Below are 25,754 nucleotides of genomic sequence, written 5' to 3'. Positions count from 1 at the left end.
TATAAGCAAACTATTCCAACTGCATATCTACTTGTGTATTTCCCTGCACTTTTGGATGTGACACTGACGTACTGGAGTTTAAACACATCCTACTGAGGCAAGTATGGCAACGGTATTTTCTTCACACGCATCAGGTGACACCATAGTCCGAATTTTCAGCCAATCCAATGCCATTTTGCTGAAAAAAAAATGCATGTCATGAAGAATAAAATCATGGAAAGGAAGCCCAAACAGAAAACAGTCAAATTAAAGCTGCGAGCAGTGATGAGTGGGGCCCTTCCTCTGGACTATAATGTCACTCTTCTGTATTATCTTCATGTTTCAAGGTGAGTAGCAGTCGTACAGAATCTTGAGGACTAGTTGGTCTTTTAAAGGACTGCTAGAAAAAGGACTCCAAAAAGTCAGCTTTGGAACATTTCCTGTGTTGTTGCTACTGTATTTTATTTATTTTTTTGTTTTTTTGCAGGGGTGAGGGGGGTGTCATGCTACAAAGCCAAATTGGTTCTGACCTTGTTGCATTCCTCGAGTTCCATGGTAAGTCATCAAACTTTGCGGTCATTCTCCACCCGTCCGCCATGACGAAAACACCGTTTCTCAAGTTAACACTCTCCATCTGTCCAGTACGGTGACTCTCAAAGAGCGGTAAGAATACTATTTGGGTGTGCGGGTTCCCTCTAGTGGTCCAAGAAATAATTGCGAGCCAGGCACAGTTCAGTTGTATTTAACTAAACTTAATACATTTGCATTTCAACTTTTTTTTGGGGGGGGGGGGGTGAAGGGTGCAGTGTTCATGTATTTTTTGTTTTTTGAAATGAATCATTACATAAGTACCGTTTCTTATTTTCCCCATCCTGTATTAAAGTCTCTGGTGGTATTTTAGAGCAAAGTACTTTACAAGGTGGTACTCTGTGTAAAATCCGAGAACCACTGCTCTCGTAAATGTGGTTCAAATTTAGTTGCAATGGGGGGGGGGGGATCTCACGGACAAGTTGTCAGACAAGTCTTTGAAGGATGGAAATTGACTTCCTGTCGATCTATCATTCTTTGAGACTTTTTGGGGGGGGGGGGGGGTCTATTCATGATGTCACAAGCACCCACCAAGAATCACGTAGCAAAGTGAAACAGGCTCCGGGGACTGAACTGTTCTGCTACCGAACCAGTTAATAGATTACGCCTTCAAAACCTGACATTCGTTTGGCCTCGAAATAACACCGATAAAACAATGTCAGCGGATGCTCGTGTCTGGATGAAAAATGGAATTCTTTCACACGACACAAATGTCAAAACTTTCCCCATAGATGCAAAACAAATGTTGGGCTCTTTCCAGTGGTTGCACCCTCGTTGTGTGTGTCTGTGTGTGTGTGTGTGTGTGTGTGTGTGTGTGTGTGTGCGCACGTGTGTGTGACCGGCTCATTCAGGCTGGACCAGTGTCGGTTTGGGCTGACAGACCACAAGGCGTGTGGTACAAGTGCACGTTCCACTCGGGCCAAAACGGCCACGACTGCTCACCACTGGCATGTCGAAGAGAGCTCATTCGGCACGCCAGCTCATCAACAGTCTGTCGGTTTGTCGGTTGAACACAAAAAAAAAAATGTGACGAGGGAGCGTCCGTTATGGAAAACATCAGCAATCCTCCCGCTTCTTGTCTTCAGCTGATAAGGACCACAATCACGTCGAAGACGAGCAACAAACACACGCACACCCGCCCCCCCGCACACACACTCCACTCCACCCTTTTCTAATTAACACTGTGCATGTTGTCTGGCTTTGTTTAATAATGCACGATCGCTATCATCCTTTTGAATAGAGGCAGCATTGAATGGGAACACAATAACACCACCGGGGGAAGAAAGACAACATTGTGGGGGGCTTTTTTTTTCTCCCTCTTTCTCTGTATTGTCACCGATGTTCGATGGGAAGCATCGGTGGCAGCGCAGAGTGCAAAGGTCACTTTTTAAAGAGCGTTGCACACTTTGCATGAGACACCTCATTTTCAGTCAACTTTTGTTCCACTTGAATTCTTTTATTTTTGTTATCTAGGGGGGTGGGGAGGGGTGGAAGGCTTTGATAACTCAAATGTAAGGATTGGTTATTGTTGTTATTATGAGGATGTACATTGAACATATTTGCAAAGATTCCCCATAAATGCACCACATGTCTATCCATTCATTCATCCATTTTCCGATCCGCTTTATCCTCAAAAGGGTCGCGGGGGTGCTGGAGCCTATCCCAGCCGTCTTCGGGCAGTAGACGGGGGACACCCTGAACCGGTTGGTGGCCAATCGCAGGGCACACAGAGACGAACAACCATCCGCGCTCACACTCACACTTAGGGACAATTCCGAGTGTTCAATCAGCGTGCCATGCATGTTTTTGGAATGTGGGAGGAAACCACATGTAACATCTAAATATTTGTATGCAGAATTTTAAATGAAATCCAATTTTTTTTAACAATACATAATAATAATGTTACCTGTTGTCTCCTTCCCGCTCCTTTTTGAACATTCAATATGTAAATTTATGGACTTTTTATTTTAATTTCAATTAGATTTTGATTGTTTTGAGTTCATGTTCCAGCTCAAGATTTCAATCAATCAGTTGGTAATTCATTCCATTAGCGGTGCAAATATGAATAGTGTACCGTATTTTCCGGACTATAAGGCGCTTCGAAGTATAAGGCACGCCTTCAATGAATGGTCTATTTTAAGACTGTTTTCATGTAGAGGACTAACCACATTATAAGGTGCAAGGAATAGAAGGTAGGATAGTGGCTACGGTTGCGTTATGCATCCACTAGATGAGCTCCACTAAAGGAATACAAAACAATACAATACAGCTTTATTTATATAGAGCTTTCACAACCGCTGCAGCTGTCACAAAGCGCTTGACAGAACATTTAGAAGACTATGCACAAGAAATCCGAATGTTGATCCATTTAAATATAAGGCGCATCAGATTATAAGGCGCATTGTCGGCTTTTGAGGAAATTGAATGCTTTTAGGTGCGCCTTACAGTGCGGAAAATACAGTAATTGACAACTCGACAATTTTCTAATTCATCTATTCAACTATTTTAATCATCGATGCAAAGCTAGATGCCACCAAGTTCAAGTCGACATCCTGACAAGTGCCAGCAGATGATTGACTGGACTTATTTCATTCCTACACTCACAAACGAGGCTTCTTTTATGATGCCCTGATATTGCTTCTCCCGCCACGAGATGCTCTGCAGGAGGCTAATTGGGTCTAATGACCTTTGCCAGTGTGATAATTGCTCCAAAGGCACCTGCTGATACTGAAGGACCCGCAATGTGCCACGAGATACGTCAAAGGGTCAGCTCGTGCTTTTTCTTTGGCTTTGGGTGTGATACCAGAGTGCTTGATTCACTTTTTGACATTTTTTGGACTCTTCCAACTGTGATGACAACAGCGCGGGTGCTCAAAGTTGGTTCTCTTTGATTCAAAGAGTCAAATTGAACATAACCCGCATCTGACAACACAAAAATCGATAGTACAACAGGATAGTAGAAGTAGTTGAAATTGGGCAAACATACAGGATTGGTCTTTTTCAGACCAATCATCCAGCAAGAGTGGGCGATAGACCAGCATGGAGTGAGTAAATTGATGATTCATCTGCTTCACCCTTTCATGCACCCTGTAACCTGATAACATGATAAGCTGTCCACTTTAGTAACTGCTGCCCCTGAAAGGGTTAAAAAAAAAATATATATATATATAAATATATATATGGAGACAGATGATTTTATTTTGCACAACCACTTGACAAAATAAAATGGAATAAATTCAACAAAGACTTTTTTCAATGAACTCAAGGTGTAGGGGTACGCCAATAATCCCGGTTTGGTACGCAGCTAGGCTTTAAAGGCAGTTTGTTGTTTTCTTTTCCACACTTTCAGTGGAGGTGTCAGCAAATAAAATGCAACCTCAATAGTTTGTCTCCTTTTTAAGGTTTGAATTGTGTGAAATGTCTTCTCCAATGAAATATCTTTGAAAGCAATCAAATGATGACAAACAAAATGTATGTCATAAAAAAGGAGTGTCTCTTGACAAACGTAAATGTCTTCTTTTTAAGGTTGACATTCGATGAAAACTAAAATAATTTAAAATGCCATTGAATTAATAAATGAAATGAAAATGACACGAGGCCACAAGGCAGTAAAACCCCATACATAAAAGCTCAAATAGTGTCTTTAAACCCTTTCAGGTTACAGCTCATCATCATTGGTGCATGAATGTGTGAAGGAAAGTGCAACTTCGACTGTTCAACATCTTTTTCGGAAATGAAACGCGCGGCGAGTCCACCAGGAATAATGAAAAGTTTGACGTGGACCGCTAATAGCGGAATCGCCAGCCATGACGTGGGCTCGCCAGAGTCTGAGCACCACTGCGTTTGTTTCGGGAGTAGCCTCGTGTCCCAGGTGGGACCTCTTGTTTGTTTTTATTTTCTCCAGCATCTCCTTGACTTTTTTTCCCCCACTCTCTCTTCGGCGGCAGCTGTTGGCTTCAGATGGATGGTCACGAAAAGAGCAAGACCCTGACCTGCCGCGGGTTGACTGATGATGCACTGGTGCACTATAGCACACAAGGTTACAACACTATTAGGTAAGCTTTTGGGACACCGAAGGGATGGAGAAGGAGGGGGGAATTTTACCAAAGTATTTCATCTTTGTCTACGTGCTGGAATCACCCGCACTGACCTTGATGGCGCTCCGCAATGGCCGCAGCTAACGCCTTTTCAATGGCCGATGATGGCGGGCGCTGGATGATTGGCAGCGACGTTATGTTATAGCTTGTCGGCGCGTTGCAAAGAGTCACGCTCGACCTTGCGTGTCAGCATGAGTACAAGCGGAGTGGGGGGGGGGGGGGGGGGTTACAAACAAACAAAAATAAATAAACAAAATCATGCAAACAGGCTGCTGCTGGAGGAGTCCATTGTGTCGTGTGCAGAGAGTGTGTCAGGATTTGGGGTGGGGCGGGGGGAGAAAAACGTTAGGGATGGCAGTCAACCTGCAACGGCTGGGATTAGATTTACGCTGCGTGAATTTAGGGGCGGAGATCTGTCAAAATCATGTTACGTATTATGAAGCGGGTAGAGGAGTGGGGAACAAAGGGGTGCAAATTAAACGGATAAGTGAAACAACGAGGCAGGGGAGGGGCACTAACGAGGAGGAGGTGAGGGAGGGCGGGGGGGGACATCAGCTGCAGTGTCTGTGCTCCCTGAAAAAGGTTTTTCACTCAGTGAAGTTAAAATGCATGACTTAAAAAAAAAATCAATCGGAATTGACACGTTTGTGTTCCGACGAATGGATCTGAATAATATTTTTTTTTGATGAATGCTAGCACCTACTGTGTTAATGTATTCTAGTATTGGTCATTGTGGTGATAGTGCAGTTTTCAGAAATACTGAGCTGGACAAACAAATGAGAGCAATGCAGCATTTCAATATATGATTCATTAAAAAAAAACGTTTTTAAAAATCTAAAATACCAAAAAAAGGGGGCGATTCATGAAGAGGTAAGGAGGGGGGGGAAATGTCAGGGCATAATTTGATTATCTTTTCTGCAATTATCCATTCAAATCGATGTGTCCTAGTTATTAATAATCTGATATGACATATGAGATGTGAATCCAGATTCAGATTTATTTTTGTTGTGACCAGGCCTCAAGAAAAAAAAAACTGAAAGCAATACCGTCTTTAAAACAACAAAATAAATACAAGATGGAGAAAAAAATGTCACCAAATTGTCTCCATAAACATCCAGTTGCGCTATTCAATCAAAACACCTTGGCGGATGTTTAACTGCTCAATTTTGACTGACAGATATGCAGCCGAATGATGCGCAGGAGAAATGAGGAGCCTTTTTCAATCTCCAATAACCACCGTGACCAGCTGAGCTTTTGGACGGCACTTGATTGTGCAGATGTGCCTCATGTCTCGGCCCGTGCCCTTCATTGGCACAAACACTCGCACAACAACCAAATAACAGTATGCGCAGGGTGCATGCACGCATAGCCGTTCCTCCACACGCTTCGAGCGCTTCCAACCCCCGAACTCCAACACAGTAGCGCGTCTGTTTCGGGATGAATGATCTCGCTTCCGTGAGACGGCGAGAGGACGGCAGGGAGGGAGGAAGGCAGAGCCGAGAGGCCTCCGATGGACAAAAGCAGCGGGGCGGCGCAGCGGCATTTAAAACAACTGGATGACGAGGATTAAAAACATGTTTTTTTTCTCTTTTTAAACAATTGAACGCGGCTGGTGACATTTTAGTGCCTTCTGAAGTGCGGCCAAGCTGTTTGCTATGTAAATGCGCAACTGAGGACGACGAGAAGGAGGCGCCGAGGTGATTCGGGGGCCGAAGCGCTCTATTCAGAGGGCAGCAAAATAATTAAAATGCCAAGTGTCTCCCATTATCTAAATGCTAATTTGCTTCGATGTACACCCTGAGCTAGAATGTTACGCCACATTACGAGGCGCCGAGGCAATGACGGCGGTTCGAGCTGTCTTCAATTACACACGCCGCACAATGCGATCGCGTCGCTCAAGGCGATGCGCTGGATATTTTCGTTTTTGCTGTGAGGTTCGACATGCGTCGCTTTGTATTCAGCAAACCACCGATATTTGGACAAATTAATCATGTTGTGTTTTACTCTTCAAGGACAAACCTCTTAATTGTTCTATCTGAACAATGTAAATATAAAGTACCTATCAATGGAATAGACCTATTTGAATTTCATATCATCTAAATACAACAAAATTGAAATCTCAACACCCCCCTCTGCCACCCCCCCAAAATATATATATTTAAAAAATGGAGGAAAAAATTTTCCCTCCCTTCAGTAGTTACAACTGAATTTTATATTTGAATGCTACAAACCCTCTTTTTTTTAAGATTAGATTTTTTAAAATTTCTCCCTCTGTGCAATGGACGTACTCAGTTGCATTATACATGGAAATTAAACAAAAAAATCCTACTCAAAATGACTAGTCATTTGATGAATTAGTGTTGTTTCTCAATAAAATAAAACATAAAATGAAATCAAATGCCAATCCATGGAATGGATCTATTCATTTCTATACAACAGAAAAATGTAGAACCCTTCCCCAAATAGAATCAGTATCAGAATAGCTTTATCGTCATTGTAGCACAAGATGCAACGAAACAGAACACACACAATGACATAGAAAGACAATGACCAACAGGGGGGTACAGAACTGAAGACAGCCAGGTCACCTTGCAGACCACCCCCGTCTTTGCAGATGAAAAGAATGACATGAGGGAGCGGGAGGGAAAAACAACAAGCTCCTGTAAAGGGAGCAGAGTATGGATTTTTTTTGGGGGGGCGGGGGCTCAGCAAACAGGCACACGTTAATACACAACACGCAGACAAGCTAACGCATGTCGAAGTGGGGTGGGGAGTGTCAGGGTGGAACATTACGGTCCACTTGCAGTGGGCCAACTTCACACGACACAGGGCATCACCACATACAATTCTACAGGTGCGCCATAATACTCAACTCAACTATATTTATAGAACAGCCACCACTGAAAAGAAAGTGCTGTACATGGAGCAAAGATCATTTAAACAACAACAAACAAAACAATAAATTAATAACAAAGACATGAGAAAGCACAAAAAGAGTCAAACGAAAAATCAAGTGTGAGTCATGTTGGAAAGGCGTTGGTAGAGAGTGTGTATTGCACAGGAGTGTGTGTGTACGTGAGTCTGTGAAACAACTTGTGAAACAATCACTGAACTAGCGATCCCCAAATTATTCAAGAAACAATGGCCATTCTGTACTATTCCATGCTAGCATTTTGGGAAAACACCAGATTCATAGTCAGTCCCTGGATCCGCTGAATTGGACTGCCCCAAAAGTGTGACAGTCACAGCGCCAATGGATTTAGAAAGGGATGTCAAAAAAAACCTCCCCACATCACTTTTCCATGTTTTTGCGGTGTGATAAGAACCCCGAGTCAACATCCCGAAAGAGCACATGGAGAGCAATGCAAGCACGAGCTTATCAAAGCCCTTTTGCATGGAAATAAATCAGTGGCGGCAAACGTGAGGGTGGCAGGATGAAAATATGATTACAGATAGGAGATGCTTATTTGCTGACTACACAGATGCAGGTGCGTTTTGGTTGCTGTCGTTGTCCTTCCTATTTTATTTTCCATTGTGATAAGACTGCCAGAGGACACCCTTGGTGGGTGGGATGCCGGCATTTAAAGTCCTTTAAATATTAAGCGTGAAAGTATTCTTCGCTGTGGCTCTACAGCTGATTAATAGATATTTGGACTGCCCTTGGGCTTTTTTTTTTTTTTTTTAGCACTTCAAGGTTCCACCCAAGGCGAAATCAACTTGTTCGTAGATAAATTAGCGCAGTCACCTCAAAGCGGCAAACCGTTGGGCGACATATTTTTGAATACTTCCGAAAACAGGATGAATCGGTTCAGGTTGAAGATTGAAATTCAAATGTCACCGCCACCCAAATGTCAGTGCAGGAAATCAAAAGCGTTGTGTGTAACCCGTTTGACATTTTCAAAAGATTTCATTTGCTTGCATCCACCGAAATGTCATAAATTACTGCCAGAAAAATGTTCCCTATTTTATCATGTTCATTGGTTCCACCAGACTGACTTGAGTTTTCCAGAGCCCCAAATTAAATTTGCACAAAAATAATACATTTAAAAAAATCTCCAATGAAAATGACAAAAATTCACTGAGCCCACTGAACTCATTGTAGTCCACTGAATCAATTTCTTGTAAGTCCCCAACCCCCCCACCACCACCGGAAGACTCCCAATCCATGATTAAGGACTATGTTGTCAAGTTTGACGTGGCCTCGCTGGGAGTTGAGAGCGCCCTGCCTTATCATTAAAAGGGGGGCCACTCGCACCGTCGCTGAGGGGCCTGCACAAGTGTCATCAAAATGAGATAGGGCCCAGGAGCTGGGGGATTAGGCACTGCATAATTACCTTTTTAAAGCTCCTAATTGAGCATTTCATTAAGCGACACCAAGATTCGGCCACTTGGAGGGAGGGAGAGAGAGAGAGAGAGAGAGAGAGCGCGAGAGCGTTTGGACATGCATCTGTTTGCATTTCAGCACGAGCAGCAGACTGTAACCTTGAATACAAGGGTTAGCTTATTAGCATGCGTGTCCCTGGCTTGTTTGGTTATTTATTCATTGAGTTATGAGCTTATGAAACACTTACAGTGTTTGTCACTGTGCTGATCTTGATTGGCTGTTCAATGCGGGTAAAAGGTCTGTATTGTGATAAGCATATATATATATATATATATATATATATATATATATATATATATATATATATATATATACTGTATATATATATTTTTTTTGTCAAATGCACTTAACACCAGATGTATTAGATGAAGGACATCTGTGAAAAGAGTTCTTTTATTGGTGTAGCGCCAAAGGAGTTTTTGCATCTTCGTCATTTCGTTGCCAAAGCTTGGTTTGGCCGAAGAGGAGATAAACCATGTGATAGTTTGCCCACAGTGGTAAATGGTCTGTCTACATTTATAAGCTGCTTTTTTGCCTCACCGGTAGCCGCTTTACAATATGGCCTCCCAATTGTTCATAAACATGGACAAGCAGACGCAGGACAGCGGGCCGGGCCGTCTTGCAAGATGCCGGCCCGACCGTTGGGTGCCAGTGACGGATTAGATGCGCAAACAATCCAGAGATTAATCAAACAGGTTGTTAACCGGATTGCCCAAGGTGAAACAAAAGTAGTACAATGATATGTAATGAGAATCAAATTACAATGCCTGTTGTGAGAGCTCCAGGTGACACAAGGGGCCCCCGTGGTCTTTTGTCACTGCAAACATTAAGAATGGCGACAACAATTAGAGCAAAATGATGACGCCAGATAGTTTCCCAATGACCCAACGCGTCCCAATTTCTGCACACGACCCTACGGAGGATCACTGGGGACGTTGGCTTGTCTTGTTTGCATTGCTCGCTAAAAGACCGGTAGGTAAAGTGGCCACTTTTTCTAGAGGGGGCTGGCAGTTGGGGAGACACCAGCTGCTATCTGTGAGAGATAAACTGTCCGGCCCTTGGGGGTAAAAACAAAACAAAAAAAACGACAGACATTTCGGTCTGGAATGCTGAAGATGCTTTGGGCTGGAACGACATGGAGCAGGGGACAAGACAGAACGAGCGCTCTTTTGGGTTTGCGACAATCTTCGCTCCACAGTCCGAAATAATGCTATCCTACAAGGTCCAAGTTACCAAGTCATTGAAAACTGTTTGTGCTTTCAACTATAGTTGGTACTTCTACGTTCCCAAGATGGAAGGATTACCGGTCGCGCCTTTGAGGACCAAGCACATTGTACTCCTCAAAGGTAAGAGTCTTACATCTCTGTATTCCCATCCGAATGAGTTGCCCTATTTAACGACTATAGCAGGTTGGTCACACTTCCGATGCGGAAATCCATTCCCTTGTATAACTAGCAGTTAGGCCAAGAGTTGCCCGTGAAATTTCCCTTTGACTGATCATTCCATAATTTATAGGCCCTAGCTTTGCAAATAATTCATCCTCTTGACTCTGCTTATCCGATCTGTCACACGAACACGACCACGTTTTACCCCCGCAGAAACGGCACGAGCTGGAATAGACAGGAACACGCTGATTGTCACCGTTCTAACGACCTTTTTATTGTTCCTTCTTCCGCAGAAATGGTATGACAACGATTCTGGCACATTGACTGAAAGGCTAATTCGGTAGCCTTGGTGGTTCTGGCAGTCTCTCTGGGTGAACGGGGTCCCTCGTGGTAAAGCCCTATCTGGACCCATCTCGGACACGCTGCTATCGACAAAATAAAGGACAATGGAAGGGGCGGGGCCGGGGGGGTCTCGGAAGGAGTGGCTTCAGCATGCCGCAGAGAGGAAGTTCATCTTTATGTAATTATCTCGGGGGCAGTTACGCCGAGCCGAATAGCCGAGTGTTTATTGTGGCCTGGTCGCCATCCGCTTTATGAGCATCCTCTCGCGCACACCCATGCAGATGATTAACATTCACACGGCGACGCACACAAAACCCATATGAGGCCCGAATGCCATAACAGCCCAATGAAATATATTCAGATTAGAAAGGTGTCGCATTACTCTCCAGTTAGATGATAAATACCCGGTTAGCGCCGTCATTAATCTTCTATGCCCCCTGACTCATTTTCTGCCTGCATAGGGAGCAGTGCAGTACATAACCGTTGGGTTGGCGCTTTCTCTGCGGCGAGAGGTCAAGGGGGTTCGACCCAGCCCGACTTGTTTCCGTCCGTTCTTTGTTAGCGCAACTTTTGTGCGCTAAAAGCGTTATTGACGTTCATTGTCGCTTCCCAGCCCCAACCCTTACGGCCAACCCGAGGAATCTCACTCTGCGTCCCCGGAAAAGATATTCATGAGATGTTTTGCTGATTGATTGAATGTCTGCTGTCGACGACGCGCCTATTTTTGTCCGGCGAGATTACGGAGATAAAGTTGGTCCGCCCGTCGATGCGCAGGAGGGCAACAACTGGGGAGGTTTCATCCTTCCCAAGGACCTCTGAGCTTTACCTTGTGTAAGCAGAGCCGATATAAACTATCGTTTTTCATTGCAAGGTGTCTGATTAGCTCTAAAGGGGGCCATAAAAACTGGATGCCATTGTTTGGGACTACGCTTGTTAAGCCGTGGCGATGAAAAACGACCCCGCGCATGCCTTGGAATATAAAATGATAGAAGGCATAATCAAGCACATATCCCAGGGCCAAATTGTCACGCTCACACAGTTATCTTGTGTTGAGCCAATTGTGATACCACATTTTTATAGAATCTCTCAGTCGCCCCCGATTGCTCCGCGCTCCATAAAATGCCGGCGAGAGGATCGGGGCTACTATAATGATGGCCCGGGACAGGAATAAACTTGTTTTACTGCCGCAAACAGAATGATGTGACCTGGAAAGGTTGTATTTTTTGCCGGGATAATGACTATATTTTAGAGTCAGGCCTCGGTGTGAACTTTAATTACTTGTCTGGGGCCACTGAGCTACACTGGTCTCGAGTACTTAGTAATAAAGTCCATATTGGTACCCTGTTTAATAAACCCGATGTAAATTTCGGGTAATCCCATCTTTGCAGACAATGCGGCGCCTCTATTTGGACATTGTGATTTACGCTGTTGACGTACATTTATTCTTTATCCAGTGTATGTACCAATGTAATGCTCTCAGTTGACTTATAATCACTGCAACACCCAAATCTCATGAATATGTAAAAACACTCCATAAATGGTGAGTGTCAAATCCTGAGTACCTAATTAATTTATCGGTAAAGTGTATCTAAAGTCACGCCGTGACAGCTGTATTGTCTCCAACAGCAAGTTGTGAGATGCCAACTCGTCACAGTAAATGTCATCGCAGCCAATATCGGCATAGTATCAATGCAGTCATGAAAGATACATATATAAACCCAGGAATAGAATTTCAGACCTCCGGCTGCCACCGACTCTCTCGTAAAGCACTTCTACACAGGCTGAGAGGCTTTGTGAGATGTTGGGGGAAATAAAAGGGAAGCTGTAGAGGAGGATTTGTAGGGGTGTTACGGGAAGGCGGGCCTGCTGCCTTGTGTATTGTCTCCGTTGCGAGCACCTCCCCGATCATTTTCAGTCGGCGTATCTCGCTGTGCCCGTGCTGGACATTGACATGAGGCCACAAAATGCCGACTAACAGCTGGGAAATCTGTGCCCCCCTCCCCCACACTGCCTTTGCACTCCTCCTCACACCGCCCATTCTTTCTCCCCCTCATCGGCCTAGCGGGGTCGGTGCGCCGGAGGCTAATAAAAGCAGTGGCTTTTGACTGCGAACAGCTGGGCTCCTGTGATCTTTCTCCGCTGAGCTTTTCTGACACTCGAGTCTGAGGACGGCGCGGGGAGAATTGGGATGAATTTGTGGTAGCAAAACGACACGCGCGCAGCAGTAAAACAGATGAATCAGTGGCTCTTCACAGTGGCCTAACCAACAAATCGATACAAAGTGTTTGAGATCTCAACGCAGGAGGAATACCGAGTGTTTCAACTCTGGAGTTCATTTGTTCCGATCATGTGACAAGAGCATTGAGGTCGCAAAGGGCCTGGTGTGCTTCTTTACAAAACATTCATGAAATAATGGGTTGTACTTCATAAATTTAAGCATTTAGGTTTTTTTTTTTTTCACAGTTTGGCCTTGGTTCATGCGCATTCTTTTGGTCAAATCCAACGCCTCCAATTTTGTGGGAAAAACTTGGGGAAGGCCCATTTGTGTTCCAGAGTGTGGTCTGCAAAGGCATGGGTGCAGTCTGGTGTGGACAAAGTGGACTGGCACTCGCTGAACACTGACGTAAATCCCGACTGAACACCAGGTTCCCAGAGACACCCGCAGAGATCTTGTGGGGAGTCTTCCCCGAAGTGTGCAAGCAAGTGCATAGTAATCCCGATGGGAAGTCCTAAAAATAAGGCCCGAGGCACAAAGAACCTTCATTACCTCCAACACTCGATTTTCTGACTTGAATATTCAGTGTGGTGCAGGGTTCCCACGTGGGACGTGCTCAGGGGCAAAATGTATAACTGCACTCTGCTGTAGCAACACGTTTACTCTGAAAACAAATACCGTGCAGTTCCACCTCTGGCTAGCAAATATAATAACATAAATGATAATTCAGACGAGTTAAACTGTTTCTGGTACACGTATCTACATCATTCATATAGTGCTCAATTAATGTAAGTTGCATGTTTTTTGGGGGGAGCCGGGAGGGGGGGGGTACCCCGTAGAAAACCCACACGTCTGATGAGCACAGGTGAACTCCACATAAGAAGGCCAGAGCCCAGATTCGAACCCTGGACCTTTGTACTGTGAGGCGGATGTGCTAACTAAATGTACACCGTGCCGCCAATCAGTCATTTTCTTTAAATTAATTTAAAAAACAAACAAAAAAACGTCTTTAAATGTCTATTCCTGCTTACACAAAATTAATTGGATATTGAGCATTTTGTGCCCACACTGTACCAGAATGTGACCCAAACGGTCACTGTCAAACCAAGGTTGGTAGCCAGGTGTGATTTCTGGTTGACCATTACACCCTCACTAAATTCAATTGGTCTTATGGGGACGTTTTGAAACATCCACAAGCGCAAAGGCGGTTGGGAATGGATATCCCTGTCACAGTGTTGGCTGGAAATGCCGAGCAGCGCAAGGGGGGTTGCAATGCGAGCGAGGCTGAGAATGTGCCAGACCAAAATAGCTGCACATATGACCGCGTCATGCCTGACCTACACTCTCTTATCATACCGTTGGATATCATTTCTAATTGTGTGTGTGTGTTGTACGAAGAGCCCAGATGCTCCCAGCTGGCCATTGCCCAGTGAGGCTAACACACCTAATTAGACTGCACATTCACGTGCAACATCCCCATCGCCGCCCCCGTTCCCTTTTTCAGTCCTGATTTTTTCCTAGGTGCAACATATGCCCCCAACCTCATGTATTATACAAGGCACACATGCCGACAGCTACGCAAACTTGGTACATCACGAGGGAGGCCGAGAGTGGGCATTAGATCAAACGGTGCACAAAACAATGCAGCAAATGGAACTAAATGGTTGATTTTGATCTCAGTTGGTGACTCAGTCGACAAAAGATAAACGTGGGATTTGATCTACTTGTGAAACATGAGACGACAAATTGTTGGCAACCTGTTCACTTTTGTAATAAGCATAGCGAAAATCCAAAGAAAAAGCAAAACAAATTAATTTTAGGATGAGGGGCCTAATGAATGGAGATGTGTGGGCCAGGGCTGAAACAGAGCAAAAGATAAAGGTCACACTTGTTCCATACAAGACAAGGGGGGGGGGGGGGCAGAAGGGGCAATGGCGTAGACAGATGTCAACAACGATAAGCATCTGGCGTGACGAGCTCCAACTCAGCTATCGCTTACTACTCGGAGCCCGGGGGCCGTGCGCTGCCAAGACGGCGCTCACGCCTCTCTGTGACGATCAGTGCCTCCGGAGATTCTGCAAAATGGCCGCCGCCTTGCCAGCACATTACAACGCGTCACTGGCTCGGCTCTTTTTTTTTTTTTCCTCCCCTCAGAGGAAGGGCCATCTGTGAGTGACAGCGGGACCTCAGCCATTTATTTAGAAGGCAGTAAACAAACTGCATTTTTTTTCAGGGACGCTTGTATTATGTTGGCCGTCATGAGCAATATGAAATGACGTGATGTATATCATTTATCCATCTCCATTTATCTCAAGGAGTCTGTCATCTAAGCATCACTCAGGGCAAAATAAATCCTTATTTTCACATTTGATAGCAAGCCGGACACAAATCCAATACCCAGGAGAGCGCTCGGTCCTGCTTTAAGCATAACTGCTCACCAGATCAAAAAAAAAAAAAAAAAAAAAAGAGAAGATCAATACATAACCATTTACTATCATACTCAGGGGCCATTGATGATCTGTCAAGACATTTATTTCACAGTCTGAACAGCAGAGTGAAAAATCATTTTCCAAAGAACTTTCCCTGCATCCAAAACAAATAATGGCTAACTTAGTAAATAGCAAATCAATACAGTGTGCTTTATTGAGCTCACACGCTTGACTAGGTCCTGGCACCTGGCCCATTTTCCGCTGTCGCCAGATACACTGTGTTCCCTCTGCTTTGTGTCGGCAAAAAATACAGTGCGCGTAGTTCATGTTAACTGTGTGACATGGAGGAGGTTTTCAGATTTTCGGAACAGCAAGGCTCAGCACTACACCGATTCAACTGTCGACCATTCAGGAGCTCGGATCGGAATAGAAGCATCCGACACCCTCCGACTGGGCTTGAATGGGCCAATGGGTTGGCGCTTCCACATCCGTCCTAGTTCCACCCTACTGTTTGACTCAAAGGACCTGAACAAAATAAGTGCAAAAAAAAAAAAAAGACTTGGGAACCCGAATCCTCTCATGGCACGAATCCTGCAGAGACACAGCTTGTCATTGTAAAACAACGTCCTACCTTTGTACGCTTGACAGTGACGTGAACGAATGGGAACAAACATGGGGTATTTGAAGTCGTGCTTTGATTCATAAATATACTCGTAATGTGTCCGCCATCACCGCAACTGCTGTCGGTAGTGTCGATCACAGTTATGTAGTATTCCAGGTGGTGCAGGGTAGCATACCAGGAAGTTAGCATTTGCAAGTTCCCAGTCCAGGGAATAGTCTTTGTCTTGCCCCGCGTCAGAATAAGAAATCAGATGTTGCGGCGTGAGTCAACATAGGTTTTATATTTGTTCAAACAGCAGACTTTAATCCACCATGGATCTCGAACAGTGCCCTGCGGCTAACCATCGACCAGTCCAGGCTGTAGCCTGCCTTTCAACTTTCGGAAGCGGGAACAGGCTTTGGAGTCCTAGGCTAGAGTTGAAGTTTCAGCAAGTTCCCCTGGGGGCTCCAATCCCAAATTCCAAAACTTAGCACCCTGAACCCATAGTTGGACCCGATCAAAAAAATGGTTCCCTCTTTCACTCGCACACCGATAATAGCGGGGCATCCCGTCTCATCGACCCAATCAGGTACATCATAAAAGAACCACGCTCAAGGGCCGCAACCCCCCTGTGTCGCCTGCAGGCCGACGGGGAAGGGATATTGATTGCCAATGAACTCATTAAGCTCTAAGAGGAGTTCCTTCTGAGACAGAACAATTTGTTTCCTGTCAAAACAAGAGGCGGGCAGTCGGGGTGCTTTCAACTTTTGAACTCGCTTTTGCAAGACAATCAAATCATTGAATCTCGATTTGTGGCAAACGATATTTCAAAGTGAGGTGAATGGGTATGATGTTGAGATTTCATACAAGCGCTGTCTTTGCGCGAGCATCCAGTATGATGACTATACTTGATTTTGTGCTCCGTCTGAAACACCTTGCAAAACAACAAAGTTGCCACAAAAAAATACTGTCAAAACGCTGTCTAGAAAGGAATGCCATACAGTTACTGGTGTTAACAGGAATACGTTGACTGAGAGATAACATCTTAACGGAGAGACAAGCTTTGCATTTTGGGAAGAAGCTTAGTTTAGCCTGGGTTGTTAACGAATGGGTCTTTGCTGCACGTGCACGTAAACTTCCAACAGTTTTTGAAATGATCTATAAGCCACTTAATGGGAAGGTTGTTTTGAGATGAGTTTGAAATGATTCTCAGGAGACTTTTTGGATCGTGATTTGCACATTGTGCATTCTCAAACGCACTTTTTTTCAGACTCTCTTTATTGAAAACAAAGGGCGTAATAGGTATGGTTCAGGTTCCTAATATTGGCAATTACACTATCAGGCACACCTAAAAGCATTCAATTTTCCCAAAAGCCGACAATGCGCCCTATAATCCGATGCGCCTAATATAAAGAGAAAATATAAACTCTCTACATTTTCCATTGAGTTGTTTCCCTGTTAGTGTGTTCTCCTATGCCATCTAGTGGTGATTGTTAGCAGGAGCGACACTAACTGACATGCACATTCGCCAAGACACACTCAAACAGACAACTACTTGATGAGCTCTGAGCAGCCATTATAAAACTAAGATAACACCAAAAGCATAGGTAACATCTGACTCAACGAAGGAAGGAGACAAGCAAGACTTCTCAGAATATTTAGCTCCTTGTGGATGTGAGCCCACAAGGTTTGTGTGCCTTTTTTTAATCAATTGTCTTCATAACTTTTGACTTTCAATTATTATTTTGTAATGCCATTTGTTTCATGTCCGTGTTTGTGACCAGTTCACATGGCTTTGTTACAGCTACAGCGGTTGTGAAGGCTATTTATAGATAAATACACATTGTATTGTATTGCATTCCCTTTAGCGTGGCATCATCTAGTGCAGTGTTTTACAAACTTTTTTGAGCCAAGGCACACTTCTTTCATTGAAAAAATCTCGCGGCACACGACTAGCTGAAAATGTGGGAAATAAAAAAACGCTTATTTTAACAACGTGCTGTATAAGATAAGAAAGATAAGAAAAACCTTTATTAGTCTCGCAATGGAGAAATGCCCAATTCACAGCAGCAAAGTTATGAAAGGAAGAAGTAGAACAACAAAATATAGGAGCTGCTGGAAAGGCAGCCACTCACGCGGCGCCATTTTGAAGTCAAAATAACAAAAATAACACAACACAACACATAGGACACAGACAGTCGTGCAATCTTCACCACTTTTCTGCATACACTTTGTTGTCTGAAACAGTTATAGATGAAAGAGGAGAGGATCAAAGTGTCCTTTCACCAGTGGATCAGATATATATATATATATATATATATATATATATATATATATATCCATCCATCCATCCATTTTCCGAACCGCTTGATCCTCACTAGGGTCGCGGGGGGTGCTGGAGCCTATCCCAGCCGTCTTCGGGCAGTAGGCGGGGGACACCCTGAATCAGTTGCCAGCCAATCGCAGGGCACACAGAGACGAACAACCATCCACGCCCACACTCACACCTAGGGACAATTTAGAGCGTCCAATCAACCTGCCATGCATGTTTTTGGAATGTGGGAGGAAACCGGAGCACCCGGAGAAAACCCACGCAGGCCCGGGGAGAACATGCAAACTCCACACAGGGAGGCCGGAGCTGGAATCGAACCCAGTACCTCTGCACTGTGAAGCCGGCCTGCTAACCACTGGACTACCGGGCCGCCCTATATATATTGTTACTATAACAATTTTTAACATTGAAGAATGACATTATAACAGCTTGAATTGGAATCAAATGAACACAAAGAAAAAAGTATTTTAGAATGTTTCATATTTATTGTTTCACTGTCGTCCTGCATTCATGCGGCACAAATTCGCTTGTCTCTCGTGGTCAAAAAAACAAGGCAACTGGCTAGCTGTTGCTGCTCCCTAGTGGTATGGGAGGGTACTACACAATTACTTTCTGGGCGATAGACCGCACAGGCATACAAATTTTCCCGCAGCATACCTGACAATGTGCCCGCGGCACAGGGTTTGAAAAACACTGATCTAGTGGATGCATAGCACAACCACAGCCACGATTGCAGCTTCTATTCTATGCACCTGATAATGCAGTGTGCCCTATCTATGAAAACTGTTTTAAAATGGGCCATTCATTGAAGATCCGCCTTGTAATCCGAAGCGCCTGATAGTGCAGAAAATACGATACATAAGGCATATACGGTACTTGCCATTTTTTGGGATCCACGACAACACTTGGTCCCTGTCCTCCATTAGAAGCCAGGGTGGTTATACTATGAATTGTATTTCTTACTTTTCTGTCGTACTTTATTCAAAGTTAGCAGATATGTCCGCGATTAACTGCCCCACCGATGCCCATTTTGCACCCACATGGTCACCACAGTTCTTTTGAGCCTTCCAAAGACGGACATGCCGCCACACAAGACTTGTGTTATCGCACCATTTGTGCCACCGTTTTGCTGGCCAGCGTTATCACTCTCCAAACCCTGCGGCGGCGGCGCGGGTAAAAATGGGCTGAAATGTGTTACCGCGCGGTTAATCGAAAATAATGTCCGGCAATTTATAGATGCCGTCCTGGCTGCTACTGGATGTACTGATGCGGGAGATGGAATTTTAATGTATACGTTCCATCACTGGAGAGTAGATGTTTCGGGCAATAGCCAAACAGCACATGAATCCACGCAGGTCACATCATAAGGCACAAATAAAATGGGGCCACGTTTGGAAATCCGCACGTGTTGCAGTATGTGGTTGGCCACCGTTTTGACAGCCATCTGATTTTCACCAGCGGGCCATGCTGATAATGAAATACAGAGGTAGGGAGCTCATGGATGTAAATGAAGGCCACGTGTGTTGCCAATGCCCTGAAGGGCGGGGGGCTGAGATGTGTGTGTTTCCTTGGATAGACAAGAGCCCATCTTAATCTCTTCTGCTCTCTTACTGATCTCCTTGGGTGTTAAACATGTCAAATAGTTCCACATGGTCCAGATGCTTAACAGTCCCTTGGACTTTTTGCGGGGCTTATTATCTACCGTGGCACAAAAATACAAAAATAAGCATCTCGCTTTCATGGAGGATGATAGAAATCAGATCGAAATTTTAAGTGAAACAACAGCTTTGAATGATGAATGATTTTTGAAAATTGGTGTTACTTCATCGTCGCACCAAATTCCAGCGCTGACTAAAACGTGATGCATTCACAAACAAAAGTGGCTACGAGGGCACATTCATCATTGCTTGCACCCTCGATTTTATTTAATTAAAAAAACATCTATTTAAAATCAAATCTCGAAGCACCGAATGAAACATTTTATGAGTGTTATTATTCGTTTTTTTTCAACCGCATATTGCAAAGACAGACCAAGTCTGTTTACAGGAATCGGACCATTACTTATCTTAATTGCGTTCTATTTGCCAGAGTGCAGGAAGAAAAAAAAAAGTATTTTCCTCACATTATTGCGTGGCAAGCAGCATAAATCCGTTTGTGCACCGCCATGTTGCAAAAGTTTGATTGAGCGATAGATTGTCTGCCTGATTTGGCTACCGATGCGCAATAAGAGCCACGGCAGCCGCGTTCTCTCACATTTCGTGTGAGAGTCCCGTGGAGCAGGATGGAACAGGTAAAGTCAAGGGTGCGTAACAGTGAGAACGAGCGAAGCAGGCAGATTTGACTCATCAGCTACGCTAAGAGCTTCTGATCTGCGCGTACGTTCAAAGCTCTGACTCATGCACCCCCCCCCCCCTCCCCTCTTCCTTCTGTTAAGTATTTTAATAGACTCGATCATTAAGCTCAGACTGTATTGTTAGCGTCCTCGGCTTGGAGCGCAAACACCCAATAACCTCCTTAAGGGTTTAAGAGGGCCAAATCAGCTGCACCTAATTTTCTTTTCAGTCGCTCGCTTGCCTTTCCCTTCCTGACGTCAGCGGCGTTAATGAAGACGGCGTCGCTCGGCGTCGTTACCGGGTTCCGCACAGCCGCTCTAAAGATTTTATTTCGGCGCTTCCCCCAGCTTGCTTTATTTCACGACGCCTTAATGAGAGTCGTTTGGAATAATAGGCTCCCATTGAACGGTGGCATCTGCATCCAGCTTTAAATGAGTGAACTAATTTCGAAAGATAATCGTCTCTCCTGCCGAGTTACTTTTTTGGCAGAGATGGCGTCGATTTTATTTTATTTATTTATTTTTTACTCAATGAATTTAACGATGTCAGAAATTACCTTGACAGAAGCTGAAACATTTGTTTTAGATTGTGGGATAAGCCATTAGACTCATAGCTGTGAAATATTAACTACAACAATACCGTCTGCCCAAAATTGGCTTCATTGCCAAAGGTTTTGGTAAAGGTTTTTACAAATTCAGCTTCTGAAGCTGTTTACCTGAGCAACATGACTATTGCTCGGTTTGAGAATCATCAGTAGAACCCATGCCTGAAATGAATAGACGCAACAAATCTGCCGCTTTGGTTAAAAGAATTTATTTGAGGCTAGTTAGGGATTATTTAAGAAGTCGTCCAAAGAGAACTTGTCCCGGAATTTTGTCCAACTGCTTTCAAGTTTGAAACACAATATTGTCAGATTTTTTCTGTGTTTTTGTATGTTAACAGCTTGTATGGTAGCCAATTATGATGACTCGTCATAAAACACAAATCCAACGAGTTGAACTTTTAGCACCCAAATCCAACTCCCGTAGGGACATGAGTATTAATTGGTATGTCTCAATTGAAGAGACCCACAAAAAAGTTTCAAAAAGCCATGCGAGAAAAGACCTGGGATAGTTGCTATTTTGTTTTGAAGTGATGATATTTGGCTCATTTTGACCATTTCCAGAAGTCCCGCAGAGATTTTGTCTAGTTCATCGCAAATATGAAAGCCGTATTCAAGACATATGGGCAAACGCTAACTGACGAAACAGGAGTTTTGTCGTTTTTTTTTTTTTTTCATGGCAGCGTAATTTGCTGACTTCCCATAAAATGGGAAACTAATCATGCAACTCGTGCCCACAACTTAGTTTTCATGTAAATATTTGATTCCTCGGCTTCGAGATAAAAACTCCCAACAACATTAAAACACATTGCTCTCCTTCATCTGTTCCTATAGGCCTGCCATCAGTCCCATTAGCATCACAAATAATCAGCCAAACTTTCATCCTCGCCTTCTTTAATTGATTGAACTATTCATCCTGCACTATGGCTTGAAAAACAACTACAAACAGAACAAAAAGGGATGGCTGGGTAATGATGCCCGCTGGGATTTTGATGGACTTTTCAGTTTCTTGGCTCTGATGTGCGCGTGTGTGTGTGTGTGTATGTGTGTGTGTGTGCTATCAATGACGGCATAGTATCCGTGGCGTCATGTGATCGCTACAGATGGCAGATGATATAGGAAAAAAAAAGGATAGGACAGGACGGGAAGTGAAGAACAGTACACACAAGGTATGCAGTAACAGCGAACATTAGCGTGGCTGAATTGCGGGACTTTGGAGGTTAATTCCCCGCTGCGGCATTACTGATGCTGGCAGCGAGGCAACAACATGGCCGCCAGCAGCTTAGCTCGTCACAATGGATGGTCAGCAGGGCTTTCCAAATGACTGCAGAAGCTTTTTAAGACGGGATGAGACGACGGGAGGAAAAAGTGAGCTTAAGGTTGGTTTTTTTATTCCCCTGCTTTGTTTTCTCAACAAACTTTGCAGGATTGCTCACGTGGAAAAGCAAGGCCACGATGACAACGCTCGAGGCGCATTTACGGCACGATCCATAATACTTTGCAGTAGGGGTTCATATTTTAAAATAAGCGGAGGCAATTGAGTCTCATTTCGTTTTTTTTTTTCCCGCACCCGAGGCGAGCCATCAAATATGAATGCCATTTACAAGTTTGTCTTTTTTCGCTAAAATTCTTCCTTTGACTTACAGCCAAAGAAGGAATATATTACAGACAATCAAATCCATCTTGCGAGTACTGCAATCACATCAATTCGAACACGTTCATGGAATTATCGCCGGTTGGCGTCACGTTCACCAATCAAATGTTACTCTCAAGCGCATACGTCATCTGACTAACCAGTAAAATATGACATTTCTGGTTTACGGATCATGTGACCATTTTTTTTTCAAGCTGAAGCTGTTTTGACTAAGCATCATAAAATTTAATGGGCATGCCAATCATGGGTAGGCCCAACAAAGTCTCAAAAGGCCTCGCCTGACCATACCCAGGAATCAACGATGAACTTCTCTTCCACTAGAGGGCAGACCATCATTGGAAACTTAGCATATTGCAACGAGATTTTATAAAAGACGAAGATCTTACAATTCAGCTGTAGATCGAAGAGTTTCTTTCGACAGCCCACATGTCGCATCGCACTCAGATGGACAGTTTGGTGACGGCATGTTTCGGCTCGCTGGGCTTTGGTGCGGAGTTCAGATGGAAATGTCATTCTCGTCAATTTTTAAATAGATCGTATTCCTTTCCGACTCGTACGTTTCGTATGTCTGCCCACATTCCTCACGTCAGTCGGCAACCTTAGTCCCAAATCATTTGCTGCCTTGGGCCCTGGCATAACTTCGGCGCCCTCGCATTCCCAATCCCACGTAAAAACTCTCCCTTTCCTTTTGGTGCGACGTTCCGGTGTCTGGTTACCGTGGAACTCGCGGAATGTTTCTTCAGGGTCCGTGCTCAAATTGCAAGACTTGCAAAAACTAGATAGCGAAGTAGGAAAATCCGCATGGAGTTCCACTGGATTGAGGCCAACTGTACTTTTACGTTACATGACGTCTGAAGATATATTTTATCGGAATGGGTTTCAAGCAAGAGTAACCCAAGTGTGCATCGAAAAAAAACCCAACCCACGCTATCTTTAACTGTTGCCATCTTATCGCCTGGTAGATTTAGCAACACGAGGATCCAAATATAGTCCAGCGCAAAAGGCTAAATAATTGAACGAGACGGTCCTTTAGAAGCCCGAGATGACACACTGGCATAGTATAAATACGGTGGGCGTACGAGGGGGTCGCACACTAAATAGAAATCGCTATTGTCTCGGTGTGATGCAACCTGATGAAACACCTCCTAAAATATAAAACGAAACAAGAGAAAGCAAGCCCCCTGATATCACAGCCTTACATCCTCCATCCACGATAGAGCATGCGCTCGCGCTGAAAGGGATTTTATACTTCATACAGAGCAGTGATTCATTTACTAACGGGGCTCGATTCCAAGTCTTGGGAAGTTTCAACAGCGGCAGTCACATAAACGTCTATTAGTCGCTCATTTCTTTCCCACGCAGAGAGAGCTTCTGGAGTACCTCCCGGGGGGGGGGGGGGGGGGGGGGGACAACAACCGTTCGCCCTGCCAAATACATGCATGAAATTCCTGGGAGCAGACTCTGGCCCCCCCAACCAAGCCAGAGTATAAATAACTAATGAGCAACGCAACCATCTCGACCGCTTTGGATGTGTTCAGGTCCTCAACTACATGATGTAGCAATGACAACGATTGTCATTTACTTTTTTTGGTTAGGTGAAAGGCATGAGCCAGTTACCGGTTTCGGGATTCATGCGACCATTACCATTGTTGAAAATGTTTTACTCTTCAATCGGACTGGGTTTTGCGAAGAACCTCCAAATTTACGATTGGGTTTCTGATTCTGTCCGTTGTCATTTGATTTGATATGGATTTGAATGCTTTGATATCATAGTAAGTAGAAATCCACAGATAAAGTACCTGTTGAGAGTTTTTAAATGTTCGTTTCCATGCCAATGTAACCATACGTGGTATATAAGCTCACATTTTGAGCAACAAAAACACCTGAATTATTTTATTTTATTTTTTGCACCTAAGTTCTCAGTGCAAATGGAGTACTTAAGTAAAAAAAAAAAAAAACCCTGACGGGTCTGTGTAAACCCTGAAAAAGGTCCATCTAAATTTAATATTTCTTTCCTCTGGGAAATTCTGTAAAAGAAAACCTCCCCAAAAAACCCAACTTTTTTTTCAAAAGATTTTGAGACGCTGCACATGCTTTTTATGAGCTCAAAACAATTTTTTTTTTTTTTAGTTTGCTGTATAAAAAAAAAAATTAAAAATTGAAATAGGTTTTACCCAGATCTGATCGACCTGGATCAGACCGGCAGATATTTGGCAATCTATGCAAAACTGGTGATCGGTTGCAATGTCCTAATTTGCCGATGGATCAATGACATCATCGATAGGATCCACAAAATCAGACATGACAGCAAACACAATCCTGTTCATGCCGGGGACGTTCTGTGCTGCCAATGTGGGGAGTGGCTGATGAGGTTCCTGACTGTATTGAGTTCTTTCGCCGCCAGTGGACCTTGTTTTGTGCACTCTCCAGTCCCAAAATCCCCAACAATCACGTGTCCCAATACTTTTGCCCATATGGTGTAGATTCCGTTGGGAGAGCAGATGTTTAAGGTTCGAGACAGAGGTGACTTGAACCATTTTTCCAGCTCCTTTTCGCACCGCGCCGTCTTTCCACCGCGGCCACCGCCACATGCCCACTTCCAAATGGCAGTCATTATACCGGACACAAAAAGTCATTTTAGTTCCGCCTGGCTTCTTCAAAGCAGTGCGCTATAATTACAGATTGAGTGGAGGGGGAACATGCCTGGGTTACATGGACTCCTGACGGTGCGCGGATGCAGGAATGCAAAATGAGAGCGGCAAATGAAGAAAAATCGAGAACAATTTGCGCTGCGGCGTGCTGAGTTCCTCAGAG

The 25,754-nt window shown here is 44.1% G+C and overlaps 1 protein-coding gene and 1 long non-coding RNA gene across 25 annotated transcripts in view; one reads left to right on the top strand and one right to left on the bottom strand.

Moving 5' to 3' along the window:
* ptprda (protein tyrosine phosphatase receptor type Da) overlaps positions 1 to 25,754 on the bottom strand; it is a 278,207-nt gene that overhangs the window by 85,979 nt on the left and 166,474 nt on the right. The gene's annotated exons all lie outside the window — the stretch shown is intronic.
* Positions 1,090 to 12,887, top strand: LOC147209137 (uncharacterized). Its single transcript, XR_015100175.1, has 3 exons — positions 1,090 to 4,622; positions 10,318 to 10,394; positions 10,727 to 12,887. It is a non-coding gene; the product is annotated as an uncharacterized LOC147209137 (long non-coding RNA).

This window comes from Hippocampus guttulatus, chromosome 2 (genome assembly GCF_054856545.1).
Source record: "Hippocampus guttulatus isolate MCC_2025c chromosome 2, RoL_Hgut_1.0, whole genome shotgun sequence".
NCBI lineage: Eukaryota > Metazoa > Chordata > Actinopteri > Syngnathiformes > Syngnathidae > Hippocampus > Hippocampus guttulatus.
Note: the sequence above shows the minus strand (reverse complement) of the source record. Positions and strands in the feature narration are given on the sequence as shown.